At 41.5% G+C, this 22,023-nt stretch overlaps 1 protein-coding gene and 1 pseudogene across 1 annotated transcript in view; both read left to right on the top strand.

The window, feature by feature from the left end:
• Window positions 1-22,023, top strand: part of LOC124722288 (protein artichoke-like) — a 408,123-nt gene that overhangs the window by 218,865 nt on the left and 167,235 nt on the right. The gene's annotated exons all lie outside the window — the stretch shown is intronic.
• LOC124723364 lies at window positions 10,526-10,643 on the top strand (annotated as a pseudogene).

Here is a 22,023-nt window from a genome sequence, read left to right as displayed (position 1 = left end):
GTTATTCGTAATGATCCCAGAGAACTTTATTATGTTGACCGTATGCACGAAGGAAGAAATGAACGTTTGTAAATGTCGAAACCTTATTCAAGGCGTTTTGAAGAGAAAGGAAAAATCTTTTTCAATCGCACAGTAACCTTTTTTGGGATGAAGGTCCATTGCCACTCAATTAAAGTGGCAGAACAACGTGTGGAAACATCCATCTTCCCCAATACCAGGAGTTTAAAATCAAAGCTACTGCTAGAAAGTTGCTAATGACGGTGTTTTGGGACATGAAACGTCCAATGCTGATTTGTTATATTTATAAAGGTCTGACAGTGAATACAGACAGCTACTACTGTTTGCTCCGTTAAAGGAGCATCTGCGTGAGTCCAAGTTTCTGTCGGATAACGTGGCAGTGCACACGATACCACAAAATTTCTTCCAGTACGAGATTAAGAAGATTGTCACGAGATGGACCACGTGCATAGAGGTTGAGGGAAATCATGGAGCCGGTCGGAGTGGCCGAGCGGTCCTAGGCGCTACAGTCTGGAACCGCGCGACCACTACGGTAGCAGGTTCGAATCCTGCCTCGGGAGTGGATATGGGTGATGTACTTAGGTTAGTTAGGTTTAAGTAGTTCTAAGTTCTAGAAGACTGATGACCTCAGAAGTTAAGTCCCATAGTGCTCAGAGCCATTTGAACCATTTTTTGAAACCATGAAGAGAAATGGTGTTACTTCCAGCGTTGTTTTCCCGATGAAAAGTACTCATTTAAAAAAAATTGCCTATCCTTATTGATTTTCCCTCGTAACTTAATTCAGCTAATTGTAGGGCGGAGTTTTGTACCTAGACAATAGTGTATCTAGAAACACATGATGTCTTTTTTTGGTCAGTACTTCAGTCTAGTCAACTGAACATTGATTTTAGAATCACATAAAGGAATGCGCACTAGAGACCACCATAGGCAGTTTCCGCTGTTTTTTCTACAGTTTTGGTGCTGTTGTTGAGGTTGTGTTTTGTGTAGTATTTGTAAATATTTCGAGTTCTGTATACTTTTTAAGTGCCGTTTGATACACTAACGCTATATTGAATATATTGTTAATCTTCAGTTGCATAATTCGTTGGCAAGTAAAATTTCTATATATTTTAAAACTACACTCCTGGAAATTGAAATAAGAACACCGTGAATTCATTGTCCCAGGAAGGGGAAACTTTATTGACACATTCCTGGGGTCAGATACATCACATGATCACACTGACAGAACCACAGGCACATAGACACAGGCAACAGAGCATGCACAATGTCGGCACTAGTACAGTGTATATCCACCTTTCGCAGCAATGCAGGCTGCTATTCTCCCATGGAGACGATCGTAGAGATGCTGGATGTAGTCCTGTGGAACGGCTTGCCATGCCATTTCCACCTGGCGCCTCAGTTGGACCAGCGTTCGTGCTGGACGTGCAGACCGCGTGAGACGACGCTTCATCCAGTCCCAAACATGCTCAATGGGGGACAGATCCGGAGATCTTGCTGGCCAGGGTAGTTGACTTACACCTTCTAGAGCACGTTGGGTGGCACGGGATACATGCGGACGTGCATTGTCCTGTTGGAACAGCAATTTCCCTTGCCGGTCTAGGAATGGTAGAACGATGGGTTCGATGACGGTTTGGATGTACCGTGCACTACTCAGTGTCCCCTCGACGATCACCAGTGGTGTACGGCCAGTGTAGGAGATCGCTCCCCACACCATGATGCCGGGTGTTGGCCCTGTGTGCCTCGGTCTTATGCAGTCCTGATTGTGGCGCTCACCTGCACGGCGCCAAACACGCATACGACCATCATTGGCACCAAGGCAGAAGCGACTCTCATCGCTGAAGACGACACGTCTCCATTCGTCCCTCCATTCACGCCTGTCGCGACACCACTGGAGGCGGGCTGCACGATGTTGGGGCGTGAGCGGAAGACGGCCTAACGGTGTGCGGGACCGTAGCCCAGCTTCATGGAGACGGTTGCGAATGGTCCTCGCCGATACCCCAGGAGCAACAGTGTCCCTAATTTGCTGGGAGGTAGCGGTGCGGTCCCCTACGGCACTGCGTAGGATCCTACGGTCTTGGCGTGCATCCGTGCGTCGCTGCGGTCCGGTCCCAGGTCGACGGGCACGTGCACCTTCCGCCGACCACTGCGACAACATCGATGTACTGTGGAGACCTCACGCCCCACGTGTTGAGCAATTCGGCGGTACGTCCACCCGGCCTCCCGCATGCCCACTATACGCCCTCGCTCAAAGTCCGTGAACTGCACATACGGTTCACGTCCACGCTGTCGCGGCATGCTACCAGTGTTAAAGACTGCGATGGAGCTCCGTATGCCACGGCAAACTGGCTGACACTGACGGCGGCGGTGCACAAATGCTGCGCAGCTAGCGCCATTCGGCGGCCAACACCGCGGTTCCTGGTGTGTCCGCTGTGCCGTGCGTGTGATCATTGCTTGCACAGCCCTCTCGCAGTGTCCGGAGCAAGTATGGTGGGTCTGACACACCGGTGTCAATGTGTTCTTTTTTCCATTTCCAGGAGTGTAGTTACATAACGTGTGATAAACCATAATTTGTTGGTCGTGCACCATCTTGCACCATGAAACAGAAGAAGGCCTTTTATCATGGAACTTGTGATATTAGCAGATTCCCCCCTCCCCAGGGCCCCCTTCTCCTCTTTCCTCCTTCTCCCAGAGCGGATTTTCCTCCATCCCCCCCTCCCCTGAGACCCTGCACCCCATACTTGCCTCTCTCCTTCCCACATCCCTCCCTACCTGGCCCTCTTCCGAGCGCCCCCCATTTCCCCTCCCCCATCTCTTCCCCTCCCTCCCTTCTTCAGGTCTCCCTCATCTCCTTGAACCTGGCAGATCCTCTGTATTGATCAACATCAGTGTGCCACGTCAGTGTTGTGTTTCGTGCTTTTCTCGTGTGCGTCAAGAGGTGTGATTTTAATTGTGTGCTGCCTTGAGGTTCGCCGTCAGTGCTACGCTGTGTGCTATGCCAGCCGTCAACACCTTTATGCTCCAGTCATACTGTGCCTTGTGTTTCTTTTAATCGTCACAGTGTGTGGCTTTTTGTGTGTGCTACTTTTAAACAGTTTTTTATCTCCATTTTACAGTCACCCCGTTTTTTGTATATTGCCTTCCATGATGTTCTCCCTTTTTATATCTATGTTCGCCTTCTTCTCTCCTTTGCTGTTTTTAAATGTCTTCTATTGTTTTGTTCTATGTCTTTCGGCTGAAGAGCAGCGCATATGCTGCTGCCAGCCCGCCCCGATAGGGGAATTGAAATACAATAAAGAAAAAAAAAAAAAAAAAAAAAAAAAATATTAGCAGATTAACTAAGTTTCGTTATTGTCTTAGCAGTTTCACCTGTTCTGAAAATGGAACTTTATCTTTGCTTCCAATAACTCCATTTTCAAAATTTTTTAACTTGTAACTTGTTTTCGATAGTACTTCTGTTTAGTTTGATATCACTTGCCGATTACTGATGTGTAGTGGAGTAATAATATATCGCAAAGACTATTAGGCACAGTGTTGATGAGATTTTATCCCGTGCAGCAGTTTTAAAACTGAGTAGAATATTTGTTCTTATGTACATGACCATGTTGTACCTTGGAATACGTTTTCACATTTGGAGAAACATTAATTTTTCGGAGTAATTTTTGTAATTTCTGAAAAAGAATGCAGCACATAAAAGTGACATAATCTGAATAAGGAATAAGAAAATACACTGACGAAAAAAAGAAAAAAAAACCAACACCAAGAAGGAATTGTGCAACATGAACGAAGGTTGGTAGGCGTGTTTCTGCATCTGAGAGATGATACCTGTTCAGACTTCAGCCAGTCGCTAGTAACCCCACTATGAGGGTGCAAATCAGGTTTGCTTTAGTTACACACTGTAACGATTGTGAGAGTTAATTACATTTGACAGTGGACGTTGTGAGTTGATATTAGTCAAGAATACCTTTAAGGCGACAAAGACGCCATTATTAACACCTCGCCGAGCTTGAATGGAATCGCGTGATAGGGCTACGAGAAGTTGGATATTTCTTCTGAGATATTGCAGAAAGACTTGGTAGGAGTGTAGCCACAGTACATGCTTGCTGGCAGCAGTGGTCACGAGACCGTACGGTCACAAGAAGACCGTGCTGCGTACAGCCACATGGCACTACCGAGAGGGAAGACCATTGTGTTCGTCGTATAGCTCCGGCGCTTGGTACTGCATCTGCAACAGCAGTCTGAGCAGCAGTTGGCACTGCAGTGATACAACGAACTATTACAAATCGCTTACTTCAAGGATAGCTCCGGCCCAGACGCTCTGTAGCGTGAATTCTGTTGACCCCAGATCACCTCCATTTCCGCAGTTGGAGATTTGTTGTGTTTTCTGATGAAAGCTGGTTCTGTCTCGGTGCCAGCGATGGCCATGAGTTGGTTAGAAGGAGACGAGGACCTGGAGACAACCTGTCTGCATGCTAAACCCACTGGACTTACACCTGGAGTTATGGTGTGGGCTGCGATCTTCTATGATAGCCAGAGCACTCTCGTGGTTCTCCCACGCACGCTGAATGCAAATTTGCACAACAATCTGGTGATTTGGCCTGTTGTTCTGCCATTTATGAGCAGCATTCCAGGGCGTGTTTTCCAACAGTATAACGCTCGCCTACCTTCCGCTGTTGTAAACCAACATACTCTGCAGAGTGTCAACATGTTGCCTTGGCCTGCTCGATCACCAAATCTGTCTCCAATGGAGCACATATGGGTCATCATCGGATGACAATTCCAGCTTCATCTGCAAACAGCATTAACCGTCCGTGTATTGATCGATCAAGTATAGCAGGCACGGAACGTCATCCCACAAACTGACTTCCAGCACCTGTGCAACACAATTCATGTGCGCTTGCACGCTTCCATTCAATATTCTGGAGGTTACGCCTGTTATTAATGAACTAGCATTTCACGTTTGCAATAGCTTATCTCGCACTTAAATTAACCTGTGATCTTGCAGTGCTAATTACTTAAATACGTTACCCAGAAATAATTTCTTGGCGTTGAAGTTTTTCCCGTCAGTTTATATTAAACTTCTATTGTAGGGAAAAGTGTTCCATGGTACAACTCTTTTCTGCAACAAGAACCACACTGAAAGACTGCCCTTTGTATTTATCGTCTTGGTGAATGAAGTATTTTTCAGATCTTCACACTTTATATGGATTGCGAGCCCATGTAAGTTTGTTAAGTGGTCAAGATCTATGTGTTACACAGGCTGGCCGTTCAGAGATCAGAGGTGACCACAGTATCTCATTCTTCACTTGAAACATAGCACTTTACCCACAAAATGCTACCTCCATTCAAAGATCAAAGGTGTATTTGTGACAATGAACGGAATTTGTTTATGTCCCTCAGTAAACTTAACGGAAGGGCATTTCTTCCTGATATTTTATAGCATTTATTTTTTTTCAGTCCTTGTTAAATGAGACCAAACAGAAGATCATTTGTGACATTAGCGCCTAAGGGTTTCAGCCGCAATCATGTTGCAGCTTCCATACTGGCATTTCTATGGAGTGAATTAGGAAATCTAAAGATAACTTTCACCTGTAAGGTTAGAGAGAGAATTTGAGAGACATACAGGAACTGCAATACAAATACTGTTTCATATACTGATGAAAATCGTTAAGGAAACAGTTTTAGATGTAATACAGCACCCTGAAACATACTTTTAAGGGATATTCTGTAATTTTGGTCTGCATATGTTAAATACGCAAAAAAATCTCGCAATGAGAAAACCCAGTTACATATCTAAAAATGACACGACAACAACTCACAGTTCCTAAGTGATGCGAGTTCTCTCGATTCCTTTGTGTCGAGCTAGTAAATAGAAATTCCGATGTCTGAAAATTTGCTTGCATATATGAATTCCTGCTATGAATAGCAAATTCTGCAGGGAAAATGTTGGCGATGATTCCCGTTTACAATGAATTGTAAGTTACAGAACTCACCAATAACTCTATTTTCTCAAAACCAAATACTGAAAGACAGAAGACAACACTATCATCGAAACCAGCCTCTAAAAAGACTCCGCGGGGTTAACATTAGTACAGAAAGGAGGCAGATACATTGGTGCAACTTGAGAGCGCATGGATGTAATACGGAGAAAATTTAGGAAATGGCTCTGAGCACTATGGGACTTAACTTCTGAGGTCATCAGAGCCCTAGAACTTAGAACTAAGTAAACCTAACTAACCTATGGACATCATACACATCCATGCTCAATGCAGGATTCGAACCTGGGACCGTAGCGGTCGCGCGGTTCCAGACCGTAGCGCTAGAACCGCTCGGCCACTCCGGCCGGCGAAAATTTAGACTGAACTAAGGAGCTTACTGCTGAGAAAGTCCCGCTACTTCACAGAAACTCTTAAAATTAATGTTTTAGGCTACTTTATAATTGACACTAGCTCTGCAATACAGTAATATTTCATAATGTTGTCACACATCATTGTATTGCACTTAACTCAAACGTCAATATTTGAATTACTTTCACATTCAGTAGAACCTCCCCCAGGACTATGGAATATGACTTATAAAAGATAATGTACAAGAATTTCTAAGACGAGTACATACTGCGTCTTGTTAAGGGACTGTGCCCATATCGCAGTACAAGACTTTCTGTATGCTTTTAAACTGACTTGTAATGAAACTACTGAACACTCGAAAATAGACCTAGTAAGTGGGAATCACCATTGGATTCATTGTTTACATAGGAAGATGTCTGACGTTTGTCGAAATCTTCGACAGAAATTTCCTCGAGAATAAGCGTTTCAAGAATATCTGCTGAGAGTCGGGTTCGCTAAACACCGTTATCTTATTGTTATTTGTTGGGATATATATGGTGTTTAAAACAATATACTTCTCTGAAAACCTTAAGGACGACCTAGATAAAATTACGTAACATATTAACTATCCGGTGGAAATGATAAGAAGTGCGGGTGCATGCTGTTAGAGGTGTCCCAGTCATGCACAGAAAGTTTGACGTCACGTGGCGCTAGGTAAACGTGATTATAGCACTAAATGAGGCTGACCCCGCACCGTGAGGCAGTTGAAGAAAAGGGAAAAGTTTTGTGTGTGTCTGTCAAGCGGGGAGCAGTTACGTTGCACTATGAGGCTGCTTTCCATTACAGCATGGACCGGAGGCAACATCTGGATGACTTTACACGGAGAAGAATCATGGGGAAACAGAAGAGGGACGAAGTGTGACGAGAGTAGCCCAGGAGTTTGGTATTGCTCGTTTCACGAGCAGGGGGAGCGTTCCGAGCCACAGGCACTGCTGCGAGAAGTACAGGAAGTGGTCGACCACAGTCAACTACAGTAGCAGATAACCGCTACAGTGAGCAACAGGCAAGAAGGGACCCACGCCAAACAGCGGATGAAGCTGCAGTAGTTTTAATAGAACCGTAAGGCACACAATCACACTCTCCTCAGTGTCACGGCGACTACATTGGGGTGGTCTCCATGCCCGACGACCAGTAGGATCGCCGGCCGGTGTGGCCGAGCGGTTCTGGGCGCTTCAGTTTGGAACCGCGTGACCGCTACGGTCGCAGGTTCGAATCCTGCCTCGGGCATGGATGTGTGTGATGTCTTTAGGTTAGTTAGGTTTAAGTAGTTCTAAGTTCTAGGGGACTGATGACCGCAGCTGTTAAGTCTCATAGTGCTCAGAGCCATTTGAACCATTTTGAACCAGTAGGATGTGATGCGTTGACGCCCGCACATCTGCGGCACCGTTTGCGATGGTTCTGGAACATAGGGACTGGACCAACGAGAAGTGCGGTCGTCTGCTGTACTCGGCTGTGAGCAGATTCAGTATGAGTGGTGATTCTGGAGGTGCCTTCTTATTTGGTGGCTAGGTGTTACGGTGTGAGGAGGCTTAATGTTGCATCGGCGTACTGACCTCCACATCTTTCAGCTCAGTACACTCATCGGTCAACCTTGTTGTGACACTGTACTCCCTCTTCATGTGCGCCGTTTGAAGGGTGTATTCGGCCCTCACTTTATTTTTATTGATTACAATGTGCTACCGCATCGAACAGAGCAGGTGGCGGAGCTCTTGCTACGAGAAGATATTCTGTGAATGGGCTGCCCTGGTCGTTCTTCCGACTTACATCCCATCGAGCACATGTGGGATGCTTTGTATAGATGCAGCACGTCCACATACACCACTGAACATTCAGCAATCGTCAACCACGCTGGTGGGGGAGTGTAATGCCCTACCACAAGAATTCCTTGCCAACCTCAGCCTCAGCATGGGAGCATGTTGCAAAGCATGCATCGCCGTTCTTGGTGATCACACCCTCTGTTAAGAACCATGTCCCGCCTCTTGTAATGTCCAGAGGACCACAAAGAATCGCAGTGATTTCAGTGTAATTACTGTCTTTCAATGAAAGTGTAATTTCTTTTCGTCTCATTGTGCACTTCTTTCAGTTACGTTTTCCACTATACTGTCGCAATTATTTCTAAGTATGGTACTATTTTCGTTGAGCTAAGTATGTTTCTTGGCAGTGACACGTCATGCGAAAATTGCTTTCGTCCTTAAGCTTTGCACACCAGTTTGTATTCTTACAGGAGATAGTTCTAGAACGAAATTTCCCATGAACGTAAGTTTCGGAGAGAAATACTAGTTGAGATATTGGCCATTCTGATCTATGACAGCAGCAACCTTTTGACACTGCATTAAGTCCTCAACATGATGCCATTCCTCACACACAGCTTTCTCCTTCTGGATGCATCATAAACGCGCGCAAACGCATCTGACTGCCCCCGGATTTGGTTATGTGTAAAATTACGTGAGGACCCATTGCAGATTAATCACACTCGTTGTTTTCAGGAACAAAACAGTCAAGATATCTTTTTTATTCAACTATAATTTCAGCCGAATTAGGCCATCGGCAGATATAAAATTCAGGACAGTGCCTACCACCGGAGTCAGCTAGTATGCGATGTTACAACCTTGAGATCATAATGAATATCGCAAGATATATTCCACTATTGATAGAGCCACAGTTTTTTTCAGGTACAAATTTTGAGCCACCTTTGTTTATTGCTCGCACTCTACCCACCTAACTGCACCATTCACTGCGCGATGTGTGTGTTTTTAATAATGTATAGGGGACAGTCTCAGCAGAGTTTTTGACAGGGCTAATCCACTGAAGATTTGCCGGCATATCATACACAATCAGCGCAAATGAGTCTATTCATTATCTGACCACCGTCAGTCACCACACTAAAGTAATGAAAGCCAGCTGAAACCAAACTGTGCATTTCGTTGTCATAGTTCTTGAAAACCCACAAAAGCACGCAAATTTCTGGAGAATTTATGCATATGTTGTCGCATGGACTTGTGTCTCTGTAGTTTTTTCTCGTGAATGCTGCAATTATTGATTAATCATGAATGTTTTAATTTATTGAAAAAACCAACACTTTCGAGGTAGGTAGCAGGGGTTCCTGCGATTACACCTGTTGCATCTGCCTCATTGTAAGTGGAATGGGCAAGTAGTACGTGTTGAAGTTTATTCCCTTTCATGCTAACAGAGCATCAAGCTGCGCACAGGAAATACCTGACACCTGACGAAAGAGCTGCGGCAGTTGATAGATACGCTGTTGGAGGGGGTACACTGCCGGGAAATTAAAGATATCTATCAGCGCGTCTTCATAATAATCTGAAATAGTCCCATACATATGCAACAGCTACTTTCGTGACGGAGTACTCGCGGAGAGCGGTTTATGTGTTCCTCTAATGGTCGTTACTGCTTCAGCGAGACCAGTACACGTTATTAGGCAGTGTTTCACGTGGAGTACCAGCGAGAGCCGCAGTAAATATAATACGCCGAGATATAAACAGAGGCACACAGCCATAGCACCATTATTTACTGTTAGCTGCTTGCTCTGATTATACCAGTGCGTTCGTTACGAATGCCAGAAAACTTTTATTTTCGTTTCATTCGTTTTAGATTTATTGCCTCGAAAAACGAATTACATTTGGAACATTCGGCAGGGAGACAAATGTAATAATATTTCAAACCGATACGAATTTAAAAAAAAATGATCTGTGAGTGTTTTCGAATTTATTAGAATACGTTCGTTTTGGAACAAATTACTATTCCAGAACATAGTAGCAGTAGTAGTAACTTTATTCATAGGAGTAGTAGTAACTTTATTCATCGGTAGATCTCTTTTTACAAGGATATAGGCCATATCAAAGTATTTACAAGTGCCGCGCGTGATTAGCCGAGCGGTCTCAGGCGCTGCAGTCATGGACTATGCGGCTGGTCCCGGCGGAGGTTCGAGTCCTCCCTCGGGCATGGGTGTGTGTGTGTGTGTTTGTTCTTAAGATAATTTAGGTTAAGTAGAGTGTAAACTTAGGGACTGATGGCTTTAGCAGTTAAGTCCCATAAGATTACACACACATTTGAATATTTTTTATTAACAAGTTTAGACCAATTTGAAGTAAGCTAAATCGTATACAGGCAATGGCCTTGACGTAGTGAATACACCGGTTCCCGTCAGATCACCGAATTTAAGCACTGTCGGGCGTGGCCGGCACTTGGATGGGTGACCTTGCGGGCCGCCATGTGCTGTTGCCATTTTTCGGGGTGCGCTCAGCCTCGTTATGCCAGTTGAGGAGCTACTCGACCGAATAGTAGCGGTTCCGGTCAAAGAAAACCATCATAATGACTGTACCGCAACTTCCCATTTGCTATCATGAAAAACTGAGTCAGCATCCCTCTATAATGAGTGAGATGTTGAGCTCAAAAAGAGGAACAGGTGTTAGCATTGTGCTATGCATAGATTGGGGGTAAGATTTTCTAGAAAAAGAAAAAAGAAGGGAAAAAAACATAGTGTGGAGGTGTTATAAGGAATGTTGGATGTTTTATAATCATTATTATTATTTATTTGTGAAACTTTTTTTTACCTAACCCCTACTCTGTTTTACCTGAGTAATCCTTCAATGTATAAAACGTATTCCATAACAGGTACTTTTTAGCTGCCTTTTTAAATAAGTGTATTTTTGCAGTTTCTTTAATCTCTTTTGGTAATTTATTATACAGTTTTATTCCTTGGTAGAAAATGCTGTTTTGAGTTTTATGTTTATTTTTTCTTGGTAAATGTAAGTTGAGTCTAGCTCTTGTTCCATGGTCATGGCCAGATCTGTTTGTAAAGTAATTACCAATATTATTTTTGATGTGTACAACTGACTGGTAAATGTATTCACATGGAGCAGTTAAAATCCCCAATGTTTTGAACAGATCTTTACAATGAGCTCGACTACTATTTTTGGTTATAATTCTTGTGGCTCTTTTGAGGAGTTTGAAAATTGTGTTCATATTTTGTGCATTGGTTCCCCAAAAAAGAATGCCATAGCTAAGAATTGAGCGTACATATGAATACCATGTAATTAAAAGACAATAGATGTTACACAGTGATGATAGGATTCTAAGGGCATAACATGCTTATGAAATTCTGTTTGCAGGTACCTTAGTGTGTTCACTCCACTTCAGCTGAGAATCAATATTCATTCTAGAAATCTTTCATTTGTTACACAGTCTGTAGAGGTGCCATCTACATTTAATTTAACATTGTCATTTTCCCTCTTCCAACTGAAATTCATGGCTTTAGCTTTATTTATGTTCAGTGTCACTTTATTATTTATTGACCAATCGTAAACTTCCTTAAGAGTTTCATTTGCTTTCTCTGCAAAGAGTTCTCTTGATTTCTCAGTGACTATAATATTGTTGTCATCAGCGAAGAGCATTTTTTCACCATGAGTAACACTACTGGGAAAGTCATTGATGTATATCAGTAATAGTATTGGTCCTAATATGCTACCTTGCGGAGCCCCTATATTAATGTATTTTGGTTCTGATAAGTGTTTTACCAAATGTTTAGATCTATTCGAAGTATGAGTTATCTCTACCCTTTGTACCCTATCTGCTAGGCATGATCAGAACCAGTCATTAGCTACCCCTCTTATTCCTAATGCTTCTAATTTATTTAATAGAATCTTGTGATCGACTGTGTAAAAGGCCTTAGAAAGATCCAAAAATATGCCTGTGACAGACTCATCTTTGTGAAGAGCATCAAGTACAACTTTTGTAAATTCTACTATGGCTGACTCCGTATTTTTGCCACTTCGGAAACCAAACTGTGATTCGCTTGAAAGATTGTATATATTCAGGTAATTCATTAATCTGTCTTTCATAACTGCTTCTATAATTTTTGAGAATGGTGAGTTCTTAATTGTAAGTTCATAATCAGTATTATATAATTCAGTTGCAGAACCAGCGATTGAAGAGATCAGTTGTTCCTCATTCTAGCCGCTATTGTGGCTCTGTAATCCCAAACTGGGACAACTATGCTGACAGCAGTTTTTGTTATGTGTATTAGTGCACTAGTATTTAAAACTGCTGCATTAAAGTAAACGAACAGACTCTGTAGAGCAAGGCGCATCTGAACCTTTTATACGTTTTCGCCGGAATTACCATTAGTTCGTTCACTAAGAATAATTACAGAAATTTTGATAAATCTGCATCACTTAATTAATTATAATTTACTGAACCGCGTGAGATTAGAAGATTTTTGCTAAATAAGCAATAGGGCACATGCACTCGGCAGGGACAGTAACATCCACTAAGGCAGGAGTAGGCCTTAGACTTCCCTGATATTCACGACGCAGGTAATGCACAGCAAGTGTATCACAAGTGCAGCATCACACAATGCCATAAAGGCCTCACAATGTGTGTATAGGACGTTATCATTTTAAATATTACTCTCACATTCCATCATTTGATAAACATTGTTTTAAAAGTCGCGAGTAATTGCTTAATGCTGCACTTCCCACCATTTACTTTGGTACTCTGCTTATCACACAGTCCCGCGATGATTGTCATTGGGAGGACCGAAAGCTTCATTTGTAAGTCGGTGGTTCGCGCTGGAGAGGGTTGAAACTGTTAACGGTATTTTCTGAACAAGTTATGTAGGTTTCATACCGTCTTCTGCAACTGTAATGAAAATCTTTATTAAGACTAAAGGCGTTTCGCTTTACAATACAGCATCTTTAACGGTCACTCTAGTAGTATGGTTTCTTTTTTTCTCTCTCTAGTGTTGTTTGCTAGTATCATGAACAATTCACATGTTTAACTTGCTGATATAAACAGTATTAATTCTTATTGTTACTCACAGTTTTTTGTTGTTTACATCATTCTTCCGAATGAGTGTTGGTTATTTTCGTTTGTGGTGAATATATCCAGCAAGTTTATTGACCTTCTTGTTCTGTCTCTAAGGTGAACTTTACGTTTTGTGTAATGTAATTGTCATATTTTATTTTTTGGTTCATCTACCAAGGTGACGATTTCATCCATGTATCTCGAACAATACAGTATATTGTATATTCCTGGTACTGTTTTCTGGAAACTTCTTTCTTCTATTTTGTTCAGGAAGATATTTGCTACCTTTCCTGAACCTGGGAATACCATTGGCAATCCTTCTTCTTGTAGGTAGAATTCGTTATTAAATTCATAGTGATTTTGGTTGGTAATTTAGTGAAGAGTTCTATCTATAAGAAAGATTGCAAGTGGGATACACAATTTCACGTAAGTTAGCAGTTATATTCATGAACAAAATATAAGAAAGAATTTACCAGAAAATAGTACCAGTAAAATACAGTGTACAGTATTGATGCAGAAAATAGAATAGAACAACTACATGCGGAGGTAAACACGTTACCTTTTGTGTAAAGTTCTACTTAGAGACAAAACAAGCAAACCAAATAAGCTTCCTGGATATATCCATCACAAAGAAAAATAACCAATCTTCATTCAACATTTAGATGGGAAAAGACCACAACGGACACAATATTACATCAACCATTTAACCACTCACATGTCCAAAACGAACCTGCACTCAGATATATGCTTCAAAGACCACTTGACAAACAGAACTATAATAAGGAGCTGGACATAATTATTCGGTTAGGAAAAAATAAAGGCTACCAAAAATCCTTATTAACAAAACCGAATAAGAAAATCGAGGAAAACATACAGCAAAAACTACACAGCTAAGGCGCGACGCAGAAACTCAGCACACAATCTGCTACACACCCGCATACGGAAACAGACACACAGAATCGGTAACATCCTCAAGAAGCAAGGAATAAAAATAGCATACCAAAGTAAAATCTGGCATTTACCAACTCCAGTGTAACAGCTGTGATGATCTATACTTAAAGCAAACAGGCAGAACTTTTGAAATAAGATACACAAAAAGATCATGAAAATATGACACCAGCAATCATTTGCAGAACCCCTCCGGTCTGAAAACCACCACCCTACCAAAATAGAAAAGGACATGAAAATAGTCGGAGTCAGAAACAAGAAAGATCTTCTAAACCTACAAGAGAACTTTCAAATTAAAAAAGCAGTAATACAGGAGAAACACATAATAAATGATCAGACAAACATCAGCAACCGTACACTATTTAAAGTACTAAAACAAATAGTAGAGAAAGAACAAACACCCTAGACACCACAAAATAATATCACAAACTAGGCAGTATCGCCACCCTGCATCATCCACCGCTGTTTGATGGTAAACCGATGAAATGAAATGGTCGTATGGCATTAATGGCCGGGAGTCGCCATATGAGAAATTTCAGCCTCCGACTTGCAAGTCCTTTCAGGTGACGCCACACTGCGCGAATTGCGTGTCAATGATGATGAAATGATAATGAGGATAACACTCAGTCCCCGAGCGGAGAAAATCTGCTACCCGGCCGGGAATGGAACCGGGCCCACTGCATGGCAGTCAGGCGCCATGACCATTTTTTTTAATTTGTTTGTCATTGTTCTCGGCATTTTGTCTTGGGTGCGGAGGGGATGTCAAATGACACACGTTCGTCCTTGAATATTTCACTCAGTTTATTACAGAAGGCAGTCAGTTCTCTGACCGAACACGCTGAGCTATCGTGCTGGCATCCACGCAGCTAAGAAGACGAACAGTAAAGCAATAATTTATACACCCAGCAGTTAGGTCATGTTAGCTCCCTTTATACACACACACACACACACACACACACACACACACACACACATAGATGGAGAGAGAGAGAGAGAGAGACAGGCAGACAGACAGGGAGCGAGAGGGAGAGAGAGAGAGCGAAAACAAAGGACGAACGCATCCTGCAATAGCGAAACAAAACACGCGAAGCGACGAGATGACAGCGGTACTTCACAACACAAAAATGTGAATACATTTAGCGTTAGTGAAAGTGCACTTTGCTAAAATCTAACACATATATTGGGAGAACAGGAAAGAATGACGTAAAAAAAAGACTTAAATTACTATAGTAATTAACACTGTTTATAGTGCCAAGTTAAAGCATGCGAGTTGCTCATGATCCTAGCAAACAAAACTGTAATATAAAAAATCCATGTTGTTATAGTGAGCAATAAAGAAACTTTGGAATAAAGTGAAACGTGTTTGGAATTAATAAGATTCATTACAGTTGCAAAAGACGGTACTTAACCTATACAACTTGAGTATCTGCAGTTGCGGAAAGAAGAGGCCGAAAAACAAAGAAGACAACATGTATACTTAGTGAAACGTATTGTCACACTTTTTCGTTATAAAATATTAAATTAAAACCGAGAAGCCGCGCGGGATTAGCCGAGCGGACTAAGGCGCTGCAGTCATGGACTGTGCGACTGGCGCCGGCGGAGGTTCGAGTCCTCCCTCAGGCATGGGTTTGTGTGTTTGTCCTTAGGATAATTTAGGTTAAGTAGTGTGTAAGCTTAGGGACTGATGACCTTAGCAGTTAAGTCCCATAAAATTTAAAAAAAAAAAAAAACCGAGACAGTTCACTGAAAAACATGTTCCTACACCACGATAACCAAAAGTGAAACGAAGCTGCACAATTTCGCTTAACACTACATACATCTGTACTGGACCATAAGAGTGCAGCTTTTTCAGAATATCCCTTAAACTTTACTATCACCTGTGCTGTGATACGTTCTTACCGACAGTCCTCATCAGTATTTGGTGATTGCTGTCCGAGAAGAATTCCTACCGACAAGTACCCTTCGTAGCTTCTGCTGCTTTGTCTTGAGTCTGTATGTGCCATGTCTTTAAATACTGTGCTGCTTTACGTAACAGATAATGTGGCAAGCTTTTAAACATACGGTCACATTAAAACACTGCTAGTGACCTATTCTGCTTGCACTGCTTAACATTTGTCGCATGCGAGAGCTTAAAATACACACGCCACATGGGCAGGAGAAAGCCAATGCCTGTCATATTCTCGCCAATGAAGGCTGAAGATTGAAAGGGAAATTCCATTAATGTCCTCTGCAAAATTTATAAGGTGGGTCGTCTGTTCCTCTCTTCCGTTTTGTTATGAAATCTCAGATGAATATCTACTCCACATGAATGGGTGTGTTGAGGAAACATACTTTGTTGTGCAATGTCTGTTTTATCGGAAAAAATTATGAAGGGACAGGCCACGGAAAAGCCAAGACCACAAAAAATGCTGTGAAAAAAATCTGATGAGCTATCCGTTTGCAGACTGAGTAAACTCTACTTTTTACGTACATGTGTTCCTATAGTTTAGACATTATCAATCTGAGGTGTGAATGGATAACTAGTCCTCAATTTGCTTACGCTGGTGCTCAAAACTCCAATAATCGCTAATTCAAGGTATTCAGTAAAAGATACATTTGTGCATTTGGAAAGTAGCTATCATTCCATGCTTGCACTTCGAACAGTTATCTATGTCATACAATCATGGACAATAAATCAAAAGAAAAATCGTCAAGAACAGCTAAAAATTAAAAGAAAAAGTTGCTGTACTTCACAGTTGCGAAAATTTCTCGAAAAGAGATTACTCATAAAAGCTGTTCCCCTCCTCCAAGAGACCGGCTTAGTGAGAATTTTACGAGCCGTTTCCACAGCTCCGGTATTGGCTATAAAAAAAGCGGTATCACGTAGAGCTGGCAAAGCCGAGAAAGATATAAACCTGGATGTCATTGTGTCGAGATTGTTCTGTTGTAGTCTTCTTGACATATTCATTCGGGAAACCTGTGTAAATTTACTAAGAGCACCAATCGCGATTTTCATTCAACGTTCTCAAGTAAAGTATTGTTCCCTCTCAGATTTACAAGATTTGCGTCTGTTATTTCTGGTCAAAAATTATATTGGTCATTGTATAAGTAAAATACGGGACTTATGATCATAATTAGATATTTTATCTCTAAATTGACTACGTTTTCAAATATATTCTTCAATACAAGCACTCAAATTTTATTCGTTGCCTTCACAAAATATTGTTTAATCGCCTTTCTTTAAACTATTCTTATACTGTAGACTTTCTGCCAGGCCTGAGAGAGGTCTCAGAATATTTTCCAATAATTATTGTACCTCTGTTTGTCCAAGAACAATAACAGTTAAATTATGTAAATGTTGTATCCTCTGAATTTTGATTATCAAAATAAAGAGAAAAAACATTGCGGAAATAGCATCTTTGTACCCTGTGACCGTTTGTTATTAGTGCTGTGAAAGAGTTAGGACGCACAATACTGGGCTGTTATTCTCAGTTACACGCACGAATAGTCACAGCGTAATATTTAAGAGCATTCTCATGTCACAAGTCTCTCATTCATGGTCGATTCTTTGTCGTTCAGGTATAAGTTTATATGTACTTAATTTATTCGAAACAACGACATGCAGAGTAAACTACGAACCGAAAAGAAATCGGTATCACAGAATCAAAGCTATGCAGTGTTCGAGTTAAAAAGTTACAGAAAATAGCTGTTATATTAATAGATATATATGTAGTACCAGCGCTTATATTTTTGCTAAAATAGTTGAACAGATTGGCACTACTTTTAAAGTTAAATTTATCGAAGTTCTATGGACGTTATTTGAGGGCTGCGACTGTATTATAAGATTTTTATGAAACAATATATAATGCAACAGTCACTAGTTACTAATATTTTACTAGCACGACGCGTTTCGGCAGCATCCTGCTGTCATCAGTTGCATTTACAGTGACTTTCATACTGTAATTAATATTAACTAAGGTTAGTTTTCTTTGCTCTGTGTGCCATTGAGGTTAAGTGTCCAACACAAGTGACACACAAGCACGCTGCATACAGGGCATTAGTTAACAGAGCCAGCAGCATATTAGTGGATAAATATGCAAAGCTTGATGAGCTCAGTACAATCAAACAAACAGCTACAGCAAATCGCTACGATGACACATTAATTGACAACTTCACATAAAAAAGAAAAAACTGTATTAAATCAACTTCCACGTAGGAAACGAAAAAGAAACTCACTGCTTGCATTCCTTTCACAGGTAAACTTCCCTACAAAATAGCAAACATTTTCAGACCACACAAAATTAACATTGCCTTCATAACACATAACAAACTGCAACACACACTGAGACATAATATTAACACACATACAGACACACACTCACAGTCAGGCATTTATAAAATAGTAGTACCTGCAAAGCCTTCTATGTAAGCCAAACCAGGCGACACATCCTAAAAAGATACAACGGACATATAGATGCCTACCACACTAACGACTACAATAAATCAGCAATAACCATCCACATGAAGAACATAGGCCACTTATTCTACGATATTACACATGATATTCATATATTACATAAAATAGCCAAGGGACACCCAATAGACTTACATGAACAATTGGAAATATTCATTCATGGCACAGTACATGGAGACTTGTTACTAAATGATAAACTTGAAAGTAATAATATTAACTTGTTTAAAAACTTCTCCAGTGCTGAATGGCTTTCTCGTTCAAAAAAATTGTCTTTACCAACTACTCACCTTATATTTTCCACAACATATACACCCCCGAAGTTAAATGTTTCATCTTCACCCTGTAGTACTGTTCCAGTAGTAGAAACTAGTTTATCTTAGCTTTTAAGACTCTTTGGACTGTATGATCGGATCGTGTGAGTGTTAAGCTGTGATTTACTTGTTACTGTGCACTGTGTGCCAGACAACGAAATTACCAACAAAAATGTAAGTAAATGCACTAACAAAATGACTATTTATACTTATCACATAATTTATGCACTACAACATATTTATCTTCCTGAACAGGCGTCTGTTTCGGCACATAACCTCACTTGCACACACAGTAAACGAGACTAACTTCAAATCATATTAATTACAATGTAAAAGTAATTGTAAATTCACCTGATGATGTCAAAATGCTTCCAAAACGAATCATGTTAATAAAATATTAGTAACAAGTGATTGCTGCGATATATTTTATTCAATAAAGCTAGTTCTATGATCTGAATGCGCTTATCTGCATCAATATTTTTAACAAAACCATGGAAACATAACACTTCTGGACATCAGCAAGTGATAACAAAGACCATTCATGCGCTACAACTGTCATTTGTTACCGCACTGAAGCAAGTTGGCCTCAGCTACGGTTATACTGAGTTACGTATTCGTCCATGCAACAAACCAGACGTAACAGAAGGAAATTGTAAGATCTCGCTCACACGAAACTAGAGCATACTGATGGAAGCGGGAGCTAGACAGACTGAGTGTATCGTATCTAACCTGCGGTGTAGGTGTTTCAAAAGCAACAATATCCAACGTTTCGACGATATACGCAACTCCTTTCAGGGGATTATCAAAGAAAAGTAACAACGTTCCACAAACAACCCTCAGCGACAGCGATAGCCAGACACTTAATGCTAGGCTCATAAAGAAGAGTAGGCTAAAATGACACAAGTGATACCAGAACGCAATCGAAAAACCGAACCACTTGTTTCTACAAATCATAACCCGACTTGAACTACACATATGGAACACTGCGGCCGGATGGCGAACTTCGAATCACTGATTATCATCAAGAACCTGTAACAGCAACACAAATAATGCTAAGGTCATGCAACATGGGCCAAAAATTACTGAAAGCCGTTAATATGATACGATGAGTCATGTCGAGTTTTTGCAGACAAGCATTTGTCAAGTACACTATCTGCTAATGTAGTAGGGATGGTTATTGCTCTGTATATCTTCCTCTATGAATACACTAAGCAGATTCAGATGGATGTAGGTTGCAGTAGGTACTGGGAGATGAAGAAACTTGCACAGGATAGGGAAGCATGGAGAGCTGCATCAAACCAGTCTCAGGACTGAAGACCACAACAACAACAACAACATCTTCCTCTATACTAAGCATGAGTAGTACACTATGAAAGATGTACTATACATAGCACGGTACGATATATCAAAAATGTAGGTATCGATTGTCCATACACTTTCCATAAACAGGTCGTTTGAGGGTATACTGTTTTAAAGGTATAGATATTTTAATTTTCTTTGAACTGAAAGACATCTAGAGTAGACAGATCCTCATTATAATTTTTCAGAAGCTGCGCTCGATTTCGGATGGATTACGTCTGTATTACATACTATCGAATCAATAGTAGCCGGACCACCCTTAAGTAATGCGGACTTGACCGCTAGATGTTACTAGATGCGGGCCCGCCAGTATGAAAGGAAGTGGGAAGTATTGTGTTGTTAGTAGAGGAACAGTAACAGTAGAATAGGTCGATCAGGAGGGGTCATTGACTTCGAACGTGGACTAATCACAGGATGTCACCTGAGTAACAAATGCATACAGGACATTTGAACCCTTCTATAGCTGCCCAAATCGACTGTTGGTGAAGTGATTATCAAGTGGAAACGCGAAGAAACAGTGACGGATAAACCAAGATCAGCAGCCGGATAGGGACCGTTGAGCACTGCAATGCGTGGTTGTAAAAAGTCGCATGAAATCAATGGAAGGAATCACTCATTGGTTCCAAAGTGCTACCAGCAGTCCAGTTACCACAATGACAGTGAGTAAGGAGCTACAAAGAATGGTGTACAATTTCGTGCAGCTGCTCAGAGACCACATATTTCTGTAGGTAATGTTAAGCAACGCTTGTGGTGGTGCAAAGAGCGCAGCCACTGTACAATGGATGACTAGGAACAGGTGATTTGGAGTGATGAATCATGCCTTAACTCGTGGCAATCCGATGGAAGGGCTTAGGTTTGACGAATGCCTTGAGAACGTTATCTGCCATCATGGGTACTGCAGAATGGTTCAAATGGTTCTGAGCACTATGGGACTTAACATATGAGGACATCAGTCCCGTAGACTTAGAACTACTTAAACCTAACTAACCTAAGGACATTACACACATCCATGCCGGAGGCAGGATTCGAATCTGCGACCGTAGCAGCAGCACAGTTCCAAACTGAAGTGCCTAGAACCGCTCGGCCACAGCGACTGGCTCGTGGGTACTGCCAACATTGAAGTACGGAAGGGGTGTTGTTACTATGTGGGGTTGTATTTCATAGTTAGGGTGTGATCCTCTTCCTGCGCTTAAGAAAACGCTAAATGCGGATTGACATGAACACATTTTATGACATTGTGGACTGTGAAAGGTAGAGGAACATTTAGCAGACGATGACTGTTTGTATCAGTTTGACATTACACCCTATCATAAAGCATAAACAGCATCTATGAGGCAATGGTTTGTGGACAATAACATTCCTGGAATGGACTAGCTTGCACAGAGTTCTGACTTGAAACCAATAGAACACATTTGGGTTGAGTTAGAACGTCGACTTCCCTATAGACCCCATCATCCAACTTCACCTTCTTCTCTGGTTTTTCCTCATGAGGAAGAATGGGCCACCATTCTTCCACAGACATTCAGACGTCCCATTAAAAGTATGTCCAGCAGATTTCAGAGTGACATGAAGGGCCGAGCAGTTCTAGGCGCTTCAGTCCCGAACCACGCGGCTGCTACGGTCGCAGGTTCGAATCCTGCCTCGGGCATGAATGTGTGTGATGTCCTTAGGTTAGTTAGGTTTAAGTAGTTCTAAGTTTAGGGGACTGATGATCTGCGATGTTAAGTCC

The sequence above is a fragment of the Schistocerca piceifrons genome, chromosome X (assembly GCF_021461385.2).
Source record: "Schistocerca piceifrons isolate TAMUIC-IGC-003096 chromosome X, iqSchPice1.1, whole genome shotgun sequence".
Classification (NCBI taxonomy): Eukaryota; Metazoa; Arthropoda; class Insecta; order Orthoptera; family Acrididae; genus Schistocerca; species Schistocerca piceifrons.
The sequence above is the reverse complement of the archived record's forward strand: the minus strand, read 5'-3'. Positions and strand labels throughout refer to the sequence as shown.